This window comes from Berghia stephanieae, chromosome 5 (assembly GCF_034508935.2).
Source record: "Berghia stephanieae isolate SIO BIC M18660-M18661 chromosome 5, UCSD_Bste_1.3, whole genome shotgun sequence".
NCBI lineage: Eukaryota > Metazoa > Mollusca > Gastropoda > Nudibranchia > Aeolidiidae > Berghia > Berghia stephanieae.
Window position 1 is genome coordinate 16,583,825 of NC_088364.1, and position 18,252 is coordinate 16,602,076.

General features: G+C 37.7%; 1 non-coding gene across 1 annotated transcript; it reads right to left on the reverse strand.

Moving 5' to 3' along the window:
• Positions 1-17,286: 17,286 nt before the first annotated feature.
• Positions 17,287-17,359, reverse strand: Trnat-agu (transfer RNA threonine (anticodon AGU)). Its single transcript has one exon. It is a non-coding gene; the product is annotated as a tRNA-Thr (tRNA).
• Positions 17,360-18,252: the final 893 nt, after the last annotated feature.

The window sequence follows — 18,252 nt, forward strand, 5'->3', positions numbered from 1 at the left end:
TTCCTGTTCTCCTGCTCGTTCCTCTACCTCTTCTAATATATCTTCAATTGACATGTGCTCAAAATATGAAATTCTCGGGAATTTCCTGTAGCTCTTATGGTCAATAGGTAGCCTACTCAAATTACATTAGAACAGAACGCTCCAAAATAACATCAAGCCCAAATAATGTTCTAGAACTCGCATTAAATGGGGCCCTGTCACAAATGACAATAAAGCTTATTATATTAAAAAGACCCAGTGGAAGACAAAATCTATTCTTTTCAAAATGTATTGTCATTTCCGCTTCATTTAGGCATCTTTTTAACAGAGTGCTAACGCTCTTACTGAATGTCTTAGCCTATATCAGCGTCACAACACAAGATAATATAATGACGATAAAAGCACAGCTGGGCACTGGCTTTGGTGTTCATTCTAGAAGATGAGTAAAAAATATGAGGTTTTTCCGCGCTTAAAGACCAGGAACGTAATAAAAATTCATTACGATCGGACGCCTCTCGCTCCACTTATGTGGCTTTCAAGGATAATAAATTAATCTCGGACATAAGTTATGTAAGACCCGCTCTACCAAAAAACACGGAGAAAAGAAACTGTGTGAGATTCAAAACAAATCGTTTGGCTAATGGCGAGATTAGATGGCCTTTATTCCTTCAAGGTTGTTGGAATCTCAGCGATAACCCCGTATTGTTAACTCCGTGGAAATGGCTCATCGCTGGAGTCGACCTCACAGACACCTGCTGACCCGGTCACGGTGAGCTGCGCGGTCAATCACCGAGAGGAATTTACCTAACGGGGATTGCCGTTTCACTCAATTTAACAATGTTTTGTTTTATTGTCTGTTAGACACCCATATTGAATGAGTTGAAATATCACTACTTGGTATAAAAGTTTATATTTTCTACTTTTACTGTGTGTTTTTTATTTTTTCATAGTATTACTAGATTTCTCAATATAAGTTATCAATGAACGGTAACAAATTACACAAAAAATATAGCGGGTGCAACATTTCAAAAATTAGAGAAAAAAAAAAAACGTTGCTATGGATTTGTCTGAATTTTATGTATTATAAAGACAAGATGTAAATACTTCTCCTCACAAAAAACGTATTTTTCCTCAACAAAAATATATCCGCTACGAGCATTCAAACTCGTCAGTGTAGTTTGGGACTGGTCTTTAACTGTATTGCGTTGATGACAAATCGCATTTTATTCATATCATTGATAATGTCGGATGCTCTTTTTTTCCAATTTTGCTGTTGTTTGGTGACAGGTCTCTGTGCCTTGTTCTCCAAGAAGTCTAAGTCCAAACTTATATTGAGTGATGTGTGGTATGCACTGGTACTCAAGGAGGTGTTGTTTTGGGATTATTTTGTTTGGAAAATATTTTTTGTATGTATCCGTGTAATGTTTTATTGCACTTTGAATATATTGGATTGTGTCTGCTTTGATTGATTTTGTGTGTGAAATAAAGTTGTGCACATGACTATAGGCCTTGTTTATATTGTCGAAAATTAATCCAATACTGCATGCGTCGTCAATGATGAGTGGGTCGTGGGTGCAGTTCTTTGTTTGTTGGATAATTGGAAGTGTAGACTTTTTCTTGTATTTGTGGCAGTGGTTGCCAATGAATGACCTGCTGTGGTAAGCCTGTTGTGTAATGCGGTATTCTGTCCAATTCAGAGGCAACAAGACCATCCCAGAGGGTGAGTGGCTCGTGCATGAGATTTGAAAGTCTCTCCTGCGTTTTGGAGTTTGTTGTTATATTCTACTCTGTCGATATCAAACATGCAAGTGCAACCCGTTTCAAGGTTGATTTATTTATTATTAACGTCTTGGCAATGAGCAAATACAAAGAAGCTAATGAGTCGTGTGTTCAATGTGCTTTATAATGTGTACTTTTTACACATAAATTATGAGTGTGCTCCTTGCTTGTCCAATGCCGTGTCAGTCCCATAGACTAAAAGAATGTCATTAGAATAATTTGAACATTTAAATGGTTTCTTGCGGGCACGTTTCTCTTTCTGTGTTAAACAAATCATACCACATGTCCTACATAATGAATTCACTGCTTGGTTATGACTTGCAATTGTGTGGTCCATGCTGTAAGAGAAAATTCAAAATTGACTGAGCGATGTAAGCAATGATATAGTGAATTAATGAATAAAATGAGTTTTAAAACACTCTGTATTACTTCTCATATCCATGCATACATAACAGCGTACATAAAATTTGGAAAAAGAAAAACCAAATACTTCACCCAATTTGGTGAAAGAAAGGGGGGGGGGGGGGCAGGAAAATTCTAACAAGCAGTTGAGCTAAGTTGAGGCCCAACACACACTGTCATTTAAAATTAAACATTAGCAAGATAATTCAAATTATGCAATTTAAAAATCAAATTAACTTATCATTGAAAAAAATAAAAAATAAAAATATAATTAACAATAAAACCGCAGCGAAATATTACGTTTCAAGAACAAGGCTAAAGAGGTAATATCATTATTACCTGACCTACCGCTGAAAAATAATCATTACAAAATAATGAAAACTGAAGTAAATGAAACTTACCTCATTTCGTAGTAAAACTTGTGCCTTGTGAATCACACCAAAAAAAAAATTGAAGTTTATAGCAACGTTTTTTTAGAATCCTGATGTAATTACAAGTAATTTTATTTAAATGTTATAGAAAAATATGTGAATTTGAATCACGGCTTATGGAATAAGTACTGGAGATATTTAAATAAAAATTGGACCGATGGAAAGAGGAGGTCCGTGAGAATTCTTTGCATTTGGGTGGAATTGCATCGTCACGAAGATCGTGAGGTTAATTGGTACGGAAATCATCCATTGGTATCACCCAATGCACGTCAAATCTACGTTCTGGGAATTGATATCGGCTGACCGCTGTTGACCCCGGTTACCTGTCGGGTGAGGTTACGTCGGCGCTCGGAACAGCGGGAAACTAAACGGTCAGATTTATAGTGCAGTTTAGACGCCGTGACCTACGTTAACGAACCGTGACCAAATATCAAGGGCTCTCCTTGTCAGTATGTCGTTGTACATTATTGTTGGTATCCAGGTTTTTTTTTTTGTTTTTTTTTTCGGGCCATTCAGGAAATCAGGTCATCTTTGACTAAGAGCTTGTTATAGATAATGTCTGTAAGAATAATAGGAGGTGTCCGCCATGGTTGACTGGCTGTATTTGCGTGGCTGTTTATAAACTATTTATCTGTCTTATTGACTGGTGGTGTGGAGGGGAGGTGGGCGGTCATCGTGTATGGTAATGGGGGATGGGGGAGTGGAGAGTTGAAGGTTCAGAAGGAATAGGGAGAGAATTGGTCTTCTATTGTACATTACATATTTTCAGAGCGACATTGTTGTACTGTATAAACGTTTCATGGTAGCCAAGCGTCTTTGATGGTAGTGATGGTGGTTATTTTTTAATCGATCGATCAGGAGATGATTGTTCTTAGATGTTAACGACGAATACGTGGTAAAATATTGTACTAAACGCTATCATATTATTAAAGAAATAGAAATAATTGAAAAACTATTTTCGGGCACAACCCCCCCCCCCCCCCAAAAAAAAAAAAAAAAAAAAAAAACCAAACCAAAAAACAAAAAAAAAACAAAAATAAAAAAAACAAACCCCAACCCAACCACTCAAACAAAAACAAAAAGTCGGCTTGACTTGAACGGAACGTGTACCAGAGTTCTATTGATATGCTGAGGAAAACCTGGAAACCATTACATTTCCATGGAGCCCCATCTTGCAACGCAACAGACAGTTTGTATTACTTATTTGGGCATATCCTAAAGGGCTTTATAATCCTATTTCTCTTATAAACTTAAACGTGTAACATGACGCAATAAATAAGAGAGGGGAGGATAGTTTATTCTAATATAAATAGAGCTAAATTATCGCCAAAAAAAAAAAAAAAAAATAAATAACCCAAAGAACTCCCACCACAGACATGGGCATCATTAATTTGTTCTTTAATTGGAATAATCAAAGGTCACGTGAAAGATGGTTAATAAGGGCATATTGCTCTTTTCAACAATCAAAAGACACTTTAGATTGTACAGTATTTTGTTTAACAAATATACTTATGAGAGAATATTTACTTTATTGATTTTGAATACAATAAAGAGTCATTCCCGAAACGATCATGTTAAAGAACACCCCCCCCACACACACACACACAAAAAAAAACAAAAACAAACAAAAACAAACAAAAAAAAAACAAAAAAAAACAGCAACAACAACAAAAACATACAAAAATAATAAAACAAAACAAAACAAACAAAAAAAAAAAACAAAAAACAAAAGCAAAAACAAACCTTATTAATCTACCACTACCATTGTAGTAGCTTCTTATTTTGTAATTATTGTAGATCGGAGGGCAATCTTCAATGTTATATTCTAAGCATGGTAAGGGCAGTCTTTCTTTAACCTGTTGGTCGCTGTGTAACCGCCATCCGTGGATCCCCCATCCAAGCGTATCGACTCCACATTGACATCCGATACTCTTGTATCTCTCCTGGGCACCCCAAATCGTTTCGGGCCATCAACCAATCACACAGACTCTCTGGCGTCACATAACAGACACCAGCCAACCGATCACGTGATATCCATCTTTGGCATCGAGAGCCAATCAGACAGACAATTTGCAATCATATGATAGTTATCAGCCGATCAAAGAGACAATGCAAAACCACATGATAGTTATCTTTTGACGATGACCACTGAGGCCGAAATCGCAGGGCAAGCGTCCAGTCTACATGGAATTCAATTATATGTTGTTGGACTGTCTGTGACAAACGTCTCTGATGTCCAGAACGAGAACAGGTTACTCTAATTGAACAGACATGACTGTTAGATTGTCCCATATCTGCATAATTTATCATCTTTAACCTTAGCCAGGACCCAAAGGACATTCGCTTAATGGAATCGGAAACCGTTTATTCTGATAAATGCTAACTAATGCAGTAGAAATTAAAAAAAAACACAGGTGATTTGATAAATACAACGAACTATATATTGACATTAACAACTAAACATATAATAAATTGACACATTTAATTTACAAATGGCATTTCCCCTCGGTTTCACTCACGTCACAGTTAATGTACTTCATCGAGATATACGTCACTGGCGGTCGGTCAATAGAGCGAAGTTGTTTTGTGCCGCCCTATATTTTCCGTAGATTAGCATGTCAACCAAACAAAAAACTTCCTTTTTAAAATTTTGATAAAATTAAAAATTTAGCACATACTGCTTTTTGTTTTGAATTTAATATTTGATGACTCGTGCGTCGCTCCGCGAAGGTAGCGTCAAATCGGCACGTTTCATCTTTCCCCCGTTGCCTGCGCGGGGTGACAATGAGCGGAGGGTGTGGTGTGGTGGGGAAGTTTTTTGTTGTTTATATGAGCCAGTCTTCGTTTGGCCGTCCTGTCCTTATCCTATACTCCGTTGTACCTTGAAGAAAGTTAGTTATCACTCCCCAATCTCCCTCCACCATCCCTCCCCAACTAACTATTGTCTTTCACTGCTAAAATAATTAGGCCAAGACGGCCAATCTAGCGATAAGATATGAAGTGAATAGAAAAGTGCCAGAAGACAATAGAGAATAAAAATTTTTCGCGGCGGTGGTGGGGTTCGAACCTGCGACCTTATTGGTACGACAACTCCGCCTGGCAGGTGAGAGCGTGGCTCTACCGTGTGAGCTATCCACGAACACAAAAATATTCGTTTCAAACCCAAAGTCATTTCTAGATCCCTCTCTCACCCACTTCTTGAGATCGCCGATTCGTTCACCACCATCGCGAAGTAATTTTGACCAGCAGTTAAGCTTAATAGCCAATATTCTCATCACAAACATATAACATAGAAACGATTGAGACATTGAGTATGCTCCGGTGTATGTGGTGAATTTTTAATTCAGAAAAGTGAGTGGAGCAGGCACTTATGTTGGTAACAACAAGATATGGAGTGAGTAGAAAAGTGCCAGAAGACAATAGAGAATAAAAAATTTTTTCGCGGCGGTGGTGGGGTTCGAACCTGCGACCTTATTGGTACGACAAAGAAAATTTTTTATTCTCTATTGTCTTCTGGCACTTTTCTACTCACTCCATATCTTGTTGTTACCAACATAAGTGCCTGCTCCACTCACTTTTCTGAATTAAAAATTCACCACATACACCGGAGCATACTCAATGTCTCAATCGTTTCTATGTTATATGTTTGTGATGAGAATATTGGCTATTAAGCTTAACTGCTGGTCAAAATTACTTCGCGATGGTGGTGAACGAATCGGCGATCTCAAGAAGTGGGTGAGAGAGGGATCTAGAAATGACTTTGGGTTTGAAACGAATATTTTTGTGTTCGTGGATAGCTCACACGGTAGAGCCACGCTCTCACCTGCCAGGCGGAGTTGTCGTACCAATAAGGTCGCAGGTTCGAACCCCACCACCGCCGCGAAAAAATTTTTTATTCTCTATTGTCTTCTGGCACTTTTCTACTCACTCCATATCTTGTTGTTACCAACATAAGTGCCTGCTCCACTCACTTTTCTGAATTAAAAATTCACCACATACACCGGAGCATACTCAATGTCTCAATCGTTTCTATGTTATATGTTTGTGATGAGAATATTGGCTATTAAGCTTAACTGCTGGTCAAAATTACTTCGCGATGGTGGTGAACGAATCGGCGATCTCAAGAAGTGGGTGAGAGAGGGATCTAGAAATGACTTTGGGTTTGAAACGAATATTTTTGTGTTCGTGGATAGCTCACACGGTAGAGCCACGCTCTCACCTGCCAGGCGGAGTTGTCGTACCAATAAGGTCGCAGGTTCGAACCCCACCACCGCCGCGAAAAAATTTTTTATTCTCTATTGTCTTCTGGCACTTTTCTACTCACTCCATATCTTGTTGTTACCAACATAAGTGCCTGCTCCACTCACTTTTCTGAATTAAAAATTCACCACATACACCGGAGCATACTCAATGTCTCAATCGTTTCTATGTTATATGTTTGTGATGAGAATATTGGCTATTAAGCTTAACTGCTGGTCAAAATTACTTCGCGATGGTGGTGAACGAATCGGCGATCTCAAGAAGTGGGTGAGAGAGGGATCTAGAAATGACTTTGGGTTTGAAACGAATATTTTTGTGTTCGTGGATAGCTCACACGGTAGAGCCACGCTCTCACCTGCCAGGCGGAGTTGTCGTACCAATAAGGTCGCAGGTTCGAACCCCACCACCGCCGCGAAAAAAATTTTTTATTCTCTATTGTCTTCTGGCACTTTTCTACTCACTCCATATCTTGTTGTTACCAACATAAGTGCCTGCTCCACTACACTTTTCTGAATTAAAATTCACCACATACACCGGAGCATACTCAATGTCTCAATCGTTTCTATGTTATATGTTTGTGATGAGAATATTGGCTATTAAGCTTAACTGCTGGTCAAAATTACTTCGCGATGGTGGTGAACGAATCGGCGATCTCAAGAAGTGGTGAGAGAGGGATCTAGAAATGACTTTGGGTTTGAAACGAATATTTTTGTGTTCGTGGATAGCTCACACGGTAGAGCCACGCTCTCACCTGCCAGGCGGAGTTGTCGTACCAATAAGGTCGCAGGTTCGAACCCCACCACCGCCGCGAAAAAATTTTTTATTCTCTATTGTCTTCTGGCACTTTTCTACTCACTCCATATCTTGTTGTTACCAACATAAGTGCCTGCTCCACTCACTTTTCTGAATTAAAAATTCACCACATACACCGGAGCATACTCAATGTCTCAATCGTTTCTATGTTATATGTTTGTGATGAGAATATTGGCTATTAAGCTTAACTGCTGGTCAAAATTACTTCGCGATGGTGGTGAACGAATCGGCGATCTCAAGAAGTGGGTGAGAGAGGGATCTAGAAATGACTTTGGGTTTGAAACGAATATTTTTGTGTTCGTGGATAGCTCACACGGTAGAGCCACGCTCTCACCTGCCAGGCGGAGTTGTCGTACCAATAAGGTCGCAGGTTCGAACCCCACCACCGCCGCGAAAAAATTTTTTATTCTCTATTGTCTTCTGGCACTTTTGCCAATCTAGCGATGCACGCCCTGAGGTCCTACTTGGGATAAATTAAAACCATATCAGTTTTATCACTGAAAGAAGAGGCTTTGCTTCACTTAAATATACGGATGAAGAGAATGGCAATAAATATATATTTTATCATTGTTTGTTTTGCTTAAATTTAAATATATATTAAATATAAAAAAGAACAGTAAACAAAGTATGCACCGAGAAGAGGCCCATGGTACTATAAATAAAAATCCCTGACCCCACGGAGTCCTTCATCCCCACACACTCCCAACGATCCCTACTCAACTTGTATTGTGTGCATTGTCTAATACTAATAATAGTATAATTATAAAGATGTCGCTGATTGTGTGTGAAGTTAACAAGTGCTTTGCGTTTGGAATTAAATGTGGATTTTTAAATTCTATTATTCTAAAGTTGTGTGTCATACCGTTAGTATTCAGAGAAAATGTATTATCGCTGTTGTCATTGTTTATGAAACCTACCTGTTTTTATCGTGAATCATTTTATTTTAAAAAGTTATTTCTGTAATTTGTAACCAATCATGAATCATGTTGATTTTTTAATTGATAATCAATTCCTTCACTTATCCTCTCAAGAGAAAATAGTGGTGAAAGATTTAGGTCCACACAAACCAGTGAATTTTAACTTAGTTTCTAACACTCCGAGGAGACAGCGCCGGTTTAATAATTTAATAATGATTATTTTTAAAATGTTGAATGGCTTACTGCCAGTGAAAGCCGTAAAACGCTTCATTGTTTTTATTGCTTGATTTTTTGTGATGTATGCTATAACGGACAACAGGAGGATTCAGTGATATTGCGCACATCTCTCAGGCACTGAAGAAACATTCTGAATCAAATAGCCATGTCACAGATGCTGTTAAATATAAACTTTTCAACGTTGTAGATATAAGAAATCAGTTGGAAACAGGACATGCTGCGTCTGTGAGTCGTTATAATGAACAGGTGAAAGTTAACAGACAAGTTTTGTCCAAGATAATTGATGCTCTTTTGTGAGTACGTCTCGTTAATATTCTAACACACACACACACATACATACACGCACACACAAATACACGCACATATGCAAACAATTGCAATACCGCCCTCCACACACACACATACACACACACACACACACACACACACATACAAAGTAGGTGAAATTAAGTTAAATTAACTAGACCAATAAAATTTGATTCTGTATTTCGGATTTGTGCCGCCTTAAATACAATGTGACCAACCGCCCCTGGATCTATTCCTCCAGTTGACTACATCCAAAAATCATGCATATCACATGTCGCCGCTGCGGACAAAGGAATTAAATGAAAAGAACAATGCGTTACTATCTGAATGTTTCATTCATTCGCTCACTAACAATCCTCGATATTCGGAGATAAACATTTGACGAAAGCTTTTACTTTACTTACTCAAACGCCAGCGCTTCACATCATCTACTCTACCTCCTCTCATAGCCACCCCATCCTCTTCGATTTTGCCGAATCACCTGATGTTCTCTGTCGTCCTAATCTTTATTGACCATAACCCTACCGCTGATGGGTATTGATGAGCCAGCGTTACGGCTCTAATGGCTCCATAGGGCCCCCTTTCGGTTCCAATTAGGGGACGGCCACCGTCTCAAGATGGACTAGATTAAAAGTGTTTGATTAGTTTACACAGCGTAGGCAATGGACGACCTTTTCTCGTGACCAAGGAAGTTGGATGGAACAAATCGCTCCGCCTCCCTTTCTATTTATCTCTATATCCTCCCTTCCTCCCTCCCTCCCTTATTTCCTCTCTCTCTCTCTGTCTCTCTCCCTCTCTGTCTCTCTCTCTCTCTCTCTCTCTCTCTCTCTCTCTTTCTCTTTCTATCTCTCTCTCTCTCTTCTGTCCCTCTCTCTCTTTCTCTCTCTCTGTCTCTCTCTCTCTCTTTATATATATATATATATATATATATATATATATATATATATATATATATATTATATATATATGTATGTATATATATAATGCTCCACGCTCCATTAAGTTAAATTTATTTTTCCAGCGTACCAGACGGATCAACATTTTCGACTATTACGTCAAAATCACCTTATTGTACTCGCATTCTCAACATTGTATCTCCCACTACCTGACCTGTAATCGGAGTAATTTAGCCCAGTTTTAATGGGATTTATGTGTAAACCTCAGTGGTGACATCAAGGTCGTTATAGTCTTGCGTTTATTGTCCCCCATCCAATTACTGGCCATGCTCTACATTACTTGAATTTGTACCAGAGTGAGATATTGCCACCATAATGTCCCTTAATCGTGACTTTTTTCTCCATCGGCTACGAACTGACGCTATCCCTCATAGTTTTCGACTTATGAAAGCAAACAGCAATAATGATATGTTGCGTGTGAGTAGCTATAATAGTGAGTAAGGTCAAACTCCTTCATTAATGATGGCCAAGGGTCAAGCTACTTTATTAATGACCAGTCGTGCACGAAGATATTAGCCCTGGCGTGCGTCCGGGACACGGAGAGAGGAGAGGACATTACAAGTAACAGTTCAGACAATTAACGATATGGTTTTTATTGATGAGCCTATTGTTAGCTCCATATTTGAACAAGAGCCATCATAATCGTAGCACGCAAGGACGACCAGTTTTGGTTGCTAGTACAGTCGAATCCCATCATAGCGAAATCTAACAGGAGCATAAACGCATTGGGCGGTTTTCTATTACCAATTATTATGGTGTGCAGCTCACTAAAATGCTCTCAAAATGCGGCTGGCAAAATGACGATAAGTAGCTGTAATCATCATATAAACTTGTTAGTAACGTTAACTATTCAGGTTCTGTCAGAAACTGGCGGAGTATTAGTAAAATGTACCTGCAATGTCTCAGCGATATTCACTTATTTATTATTACCATCTCACAGATGTGAGAAAAGGAACAATGAAAAGTCAATCGTAGGAATATTAAAACCACATTATATTTATAATTTAGTATTTGTATCTTCTTCTTTGTATTTTCTTCAATATTTTTTATCAATATACTTTTATGGGGATAGAAGATGGTTGGCGCAAAAAAGAACTATAGGGAAAAAAAATATAACAGCGGCGGGCAGAAGAAAAAAAAATGTGTTTCATCCTGACATTATACCGGATTAAAACACTAAGTCACAAATTAATGAACATGCCCGTACATTTATTTAAAGTATCGGAGCGTTTGTGTCCTTTTTGTTTTTCATTGACGGTGATGGATCTGATATGGTATGATATTTATATACCACGATATTGTGCAACTAAATTAGGTATCCCGGATATTTCCTGACAAGGAATAACGGTAGCTTTGATTGTTTTGTAGGCCGCAGCAACATCTGATGTTTACGCAAAATTTTCACGTCAAATCAACCAATCGGGAAAGGCAGATATACATGTGTGTACCGTCCTAAAAGGGTCTTCCAGATGCGTCATCCTTCAGTGTTCCATCAGATTTCGGATCATCAATAAACTGGTGGACGAGCACGCCATATTTCACTTTGTAATGCTACAACCATTAATTAGAAAGGTGCTGTACCCTTTTTTATTGGCATCCATCACCGTCCCACAAGACATAATTTCCTGAACAATTTTTTGTTGATTGATTTATTCAACTTTTTGATGTGGTTAAAGATACAAGGATTGCTCAGACTCCATTCTGTATGTCCTAGGAGCATCGGCCACAAATCACTATATAGGGATTATCCTCAATTCCCTTTATTAAAAAAAAAAATAAAGCAATACCCGGACTGTTGTTTGCTATTTTTGCTGTATGATGTCGTGTGTTATTAAGTGTAGGGTATTATTTACGGTGTTCCAGACGGTGGATGTTGTGTCGTGGTCATGAAAATGTGTAAATTTTGAATTTTTTTTTGGCACCGAGTATTCCCTGATACAAAGGATTAAGTATGTTATGTAGACAAATCCGCGGGCAATCATCAACATCATCGCCACCGCCCACACTCACACTAAACGTGTCCATGTTTAGATCTAAGACTCACTCAACCAATCAACACCATACCACGACAACATCGTGTACTCACGCCATTTCAAACAGAAGTCACCAACTCATGCACTCCAATCCTTACCCCACCCCCTCCCTCATGTTTTAAAATAACTCAGTTTTGTATCGTTTTAACAATGACAAATTGTTTGATGAGTGGGTTGTTTACATGGCGTTTGAGTTGATAGTTAATCTTAATTTCTATAACGTTTTTTTTTATTTGTTTGTTTGTTTATTTATTTATATTGTGACCTTTTTCAGCCTAGTGAGGGAATCTTTTCTTGGGTGATAAGAATATCAGCCCCATACGCCATGGGCGACACATCGAATTACTCCAGATCACTTTTTTGGGTTATTGATAGTTAATCTTAATTTCTATAACGTTTTTTTTTATTTGTTTGTTTGTTTGTTTATTTATTTATATTGTGACCTTTTTCAGCCTAGTGAGGGAATATTTTCTTGGGTGATAAGAATATCAGCCCCATACGCCATGGGCGACACATCGAATTACTCCAGATCACTTTTTTGGGTTAATGATACGAACTCGGTACCTCTTGGTTAGGAAACTGCATGCCATAACATTTAGGTAATATAAAATGGATGGGGGTGGAGATGTAAGAGCAAATAAAAGAGACATCTATTTTTCCTTTCTTTCTTTACTTTTATGTATTTAGTTGTTTATTATAACTTTGTTTTATGTTTTATTCTGCTTGTTATGATTCACAAAGCGCACCATAATTATAATGATTATTAACTGCTTGTGTGGTCTAGGAAGTATTTAAATACTCAAAAAGACTCAGAATAGAAAACTATTTAAATCTATTTTCAGATCATTTTTGTATGAGTTTCCATTATTAAAACATAAAAAGGAATTTGACAATAATTCATTGACATTTAAAACATGCCATACATTGTATGCTATGACAAAATTATATAATTGTATCGCTGAGAAATTAATTTGAATATGATTCATTTTTTAGCACATCGAGTCTTTAATTATAAGAGGGATGATTTGTTTCAAGTAGAAAATATTTGTCTACGCCATGCTTATTACATAGTTGGAATTTTTGTAGCACTAAGGCTTCAAAACCACTGGACCAATCGTGAGCAAATTTTGCATTGTGCTTACATTTGACATGAAGATGGCTTGCGTGTATTATGAAATTGATTAGACATCGTGATGATTTTATCCAAAAATCAAATTTGTTTCATCAAATCCCATCGAAAACAGATGCCATCATTTCTAGCACATGGTTTGTGTATAAATCTTCAGGTTAGAAGATATGACAATGAGGTGGGAGTACTTGCATCGAATCGAGACCTGTTAGTGGTTCCTCTCATTAATTTGAATGTAATCAATTTCTTTAAATTTATATGAACTATTTTCCCTTCTTAACACAGGGAAAGAATTCTACGATATTAATATGTGAGTGAAATACATATATATATGTGATTACAATAGAACACATCTCTCCATGCCCAAATAAAGGCTCCGTAGTGTTATCTTATGAAGTCAAAAATGTGTTGTCTGCTAATACATTAGAAATTGATTTCAAATTTTATTCATAAATTTAGAGTTGATCGACTTATCATTGAACGGACATCAGTGCTTGTATATATATTTACCCATATCCATATTTAAATCTCTCTCTCTCTCTCTCTCTCTCTCTCTCTCTCTCTCTCTCTCTCTCTCTCTCTCTCTCTCTCTCTCTCTCTCTCTCTGTCCAAATGTCACACAAAAACACGCCCACAAACACGCATTACACATACACACTCACACAGACACATTAATGTACCATTGCTTTGGGCACCTGCCTCTACTGAAAGGTCACAAGTTAAAATTTTAGTATAAAGTTTATAACCATCGCAAAGTATCTGACTGCTTTTTCACAAGCGGTAGTGCTTGGTGTTTTAGATAAGCAACCTCCATGGGTATGGCGATAACAGGTCATTTTGAAGCGATTAGAAACTTAAGAATCGTTTCACCTATAGCTGTGAACTGGGACTAAATTCTAACCCGATCAACTTACGTAGCACACCGTTCGTTGCATGGGGTCGGCACACATAGTTAGTAACACCGGAATGTTAATGAATCATTTTGTACCTGATAAATGCAAGGATTGTCGGTACATTTTTAGGCCTTTTGAAAATGACTGCGTTAGTTTAAGTCTATTTCTTTACACAAGACTTAACTTTAATTATGCTGTTACGAATAAATAAAGTTAATTTAGTTCCTTTCCCTTCAATGTGCACGTAGATTTAAAAAACAAATCAAAGTGCAATGCCCCAACCCTTTCTCTTTCTTGAATCTCATCACTGGAACGAGACGATTGTTTATTGCCGGCCGGCCACCTCTTCAATTTAGGCAAAGATACACAGTATAATTTTCTTGGTTTATTGATGGCATTGGGCAATTTAGCCATCTCGTATTCAGACCTTGCATAAAAAGAAAGAGTTGAAATCCTTAATGAGAATCGAAGCCTTCCTCAATATAATATGTTATCGAAGAAATTTACTTGTGTGACAGTCCCCATTGGGCCCATGGAGCTGGAGTTTATACTGGTTCCTATAACGTGAAACGGACAATAGCAATTTGCTTGTTACCTTTTTGATAGGACGCTAGTCTAGTACTTTACGCCAGATCTAACAGACCCATATATCAAATTACTGCTTAGTAGACAGCAGGGACAGAAAAAAAATCTCGACTTCGCCCAGATCGGTCTCGGTCCCATTGCGTTTGAAGCGAGCTTTCAAGACCTATCAAATAAAGAAATCAAGGAGCAGGCGCCGGTGTAAGATGAAGACCTGAACAAGTGTGTATGAAAGTTGTAAGACAAAGCAAGAAAAAAAATACAAGAAAAAAAAAAACATCCCAAAAAAGCAGTCGTCCTCGACCGGGGATCGAACCTCAGATCTTCTGATTACCGGTCATACCAGTGTACTACAGCAGCACGTCTGACCGGTAATCAGAATGTCTGAGGTTCGATCCTCAGTCAAGATCCACTGGATTTTTGGCATGTTTTATTTTTTTTTTTTTTTTTGTTGTTTTTGTTTTTTGTTGTTTTTTTTTTAATTTTTTTTTTTTTTTGTATTTTTCTATCGGGACTTCCTTCATGTGTGGTAGCAGGGTAAAATTGAAAATGCAGGTACTTTGTTCTTAAGAGCTGGTCAAAATCTCCATTAAATGTAGAAATATGATGGAGACCTAACTTTGCGTACACCTTAAAAGATAACAACATTAATTATCGCCCTCCAACGTGGTATTTGGGAAAACTCAGGGATCGATAAAAACAAAATTATTTATGTCGTATTACTAAACAGTATACGCGATGGAGTGTGTGAGTTGCTGTGTGTATGCTTGTGTATTATAGCTCAATTTGAGGCGCTGTGCTGCGGCTGATACCGGGGCTATTTCAGTCTTCCTTTTGAATAGGACCTAAGACAAATTTCCGTAAAGGGAACTTTATTATTTATTTTATTGATATGTGCGTGTGCCTGTGTATGTGTATGTGTGTGTGTGTGTGTGTGTGTGTGTGTGTGTCGGAGAGAGGGGGGGGGGAAGATTGCTGTACCACAACATTTATTTACCGCCGTAGCTAACCATGAGCACGTCATCGGCAGTGGAATTGAAATTGGAACTAATGGCGAAGTGATAAAATAAGCAGTTAGAGACACATTCACATACGTACGTATTTACAAAAAATTTAAACCCCCGAAAATTTTGCCTTTCTTTCCAGTTATGTCTTGTGTGTGTGTGTATGTGTGTGTGTGTGTGTGTGTGTGTGTGTTAATTAATTTTATTCGTTTCTTTCCCAAAATCAGCAATCATGACTTCCGATTCCCTGGGGGGAAACCTCAAACTTGTCACATTTCTACCCCCTCCCCTTTTCCCCACTTTTCTAAAGCGAGTTAACAATAGTGTAAACCTCAAGTTTTCCAATGTAGTCATTGCATTTAATTGAAGACGGTCTGATTTTAGCCCCGAGGACAGAAAAATGATCCAATTTTTGAGAAAGGCCTGTTATCTGTTGCAGCCGGTAAACATCAAAAGAAGGAGTCTATTTAGGGATATTCATTGATTTCCGGACAGAGACAGGGAAATTATGGACATATCTTTTGAATATCCCCTTTATCTATTTTGGTAATATACCTCTGCAATGTCTCCTCCGAAAGACACACACACGGGTCCAATCATCAAATGGTAGCAATAATATTACTACTAATAGTAGCAAGATCAGCATCAAAGGCGACACGTATTGTCCTAATGCTGAGGCAATTCGAGCCGCCTTTAATAAAAAAAAAATGTTATGAATGTGAATAAGTCATCGTGAGCACATAATACTGATGATTGATACTACTATTTATTTAGTATATTCACACACACTCACACACACACACACACACACACACACACAAATATATATATTATCACTCACATTATATGGCCAAACGTTCGTTCGTTTCGTATATATATATATATATATATATATATATATATATATATATTTTATATATATATATATATATATATATATATATATATAGACGTATACATATCGATGCACGTCGATATCGTCGATAACAAACCATGACTAGATCTGGCAGGTTTTTTTAGAAAGATCGAACACTAAATCTAACACCATATTATTCTCTTCATCCTTCTATTAATTCTATCCTATTCTTCCTTGCTCCTCTCTTCTCCTCTCATCCTCCCCCATCTCCTCCTATTCCTCCTTATCCGTTTTTTTTCTTCTCAAACAAAGTCGATACTTCGCCACTATCTATCTTTATCTGTCCCATCAAGATAAAGTCGTTAGTAGCAGCTTTTACGTTCACTTAGCATTGACCAACGCTGACCACTCGAGATGAGTACAGAACGGTCCATAGACACCGACCATCATAATGTTACAGAAAACCACGTTAATGCATTCACTACTGAGAATTATTAGCAAGGAGATAAAATTAAAGAATGAAATTGAGAAAGAATAAGTAGATAAAAATAAAGAACAGGAGTAGGAAATGGTGCCGATGATGATGATGATGATGATAATGATGATGATGATAATGATGATGATGATGATGATGATGATGATGATGATGATGATGTTCATAACTACATGTGAGTTAAAGTATAGTGTGGTCAAAACTTTCTTTTTTTCTTTCCGAAACCCGGATTTGAACCGGGGACATTTAGGCAACTACCCTAATGCTCTTCCAGCTGAGCTATTTCGGATGCGTGTTAAGGAAGTCTGACACACTTTAGAACTGCAGATAATGGTGCTGATGAAGACGGGGGAAGACAAGGTGAAGAAAGGAGGATGAGCATAAGAAAGAAAGCGAGAAGGAGGAGGCGAATGTTTGCAAAGTAGCAGCAGCTTTTATTGGTTCCATACAAACTATTCCTTCTAACAAAAAACAAAACAAAACAAAAAAAAAAAACAACAACCAACAAACAAAACAAAACAAAACAAAACAAAACAAAACAACAAAAACAAAAAAACACCAAATAACCACAACAAACTATTCCACACTTATGAACCGTCATGAACACACCAGGCAGCTTCTTATGAAACAATGCTCAATCAGATGGTCTGTGGTCTTTTGACGCGACATTGTGTCTTTCCTTGGTATAGACCCGGAAGCTTCTATCCCACTTCAGAGAAGAAACTCCTCCCCGACAAACTGTATTTTTCCAAGTAGACCTCTATCATGTAATTCACTCCTCTTCCTTAGGAAAGCTTGGAGCATGGATCGCAGTACCAGTTTCTCTTTAACCCCCCCCCCCCCTCACTATTTCACTATACTGGTTTAAGAAAGTAACTTCTTGGCTTCATATGAGCAATTGTAAATAGAAGGGTTGGTTTATTAACTTAACCTGGTATCATTTAGAGTCCAGACATTCAAGAAAAATAGAGGATCAATGGGACCTGTTCAAGTAATTAGCAGGAGACAGACCAAATTATCATGTATGGAACCATTCGAAGTATATGAATTAAAATAATGTTCGGAATGTTGTTCAGGGTACAAAATCTTAAAAGACACCCACAAAAGTGAGGCACAAGGAGAATTTTCTATACATTCATTTCAATTTTAGATATTTATCTATCACATAATATACATTACGCA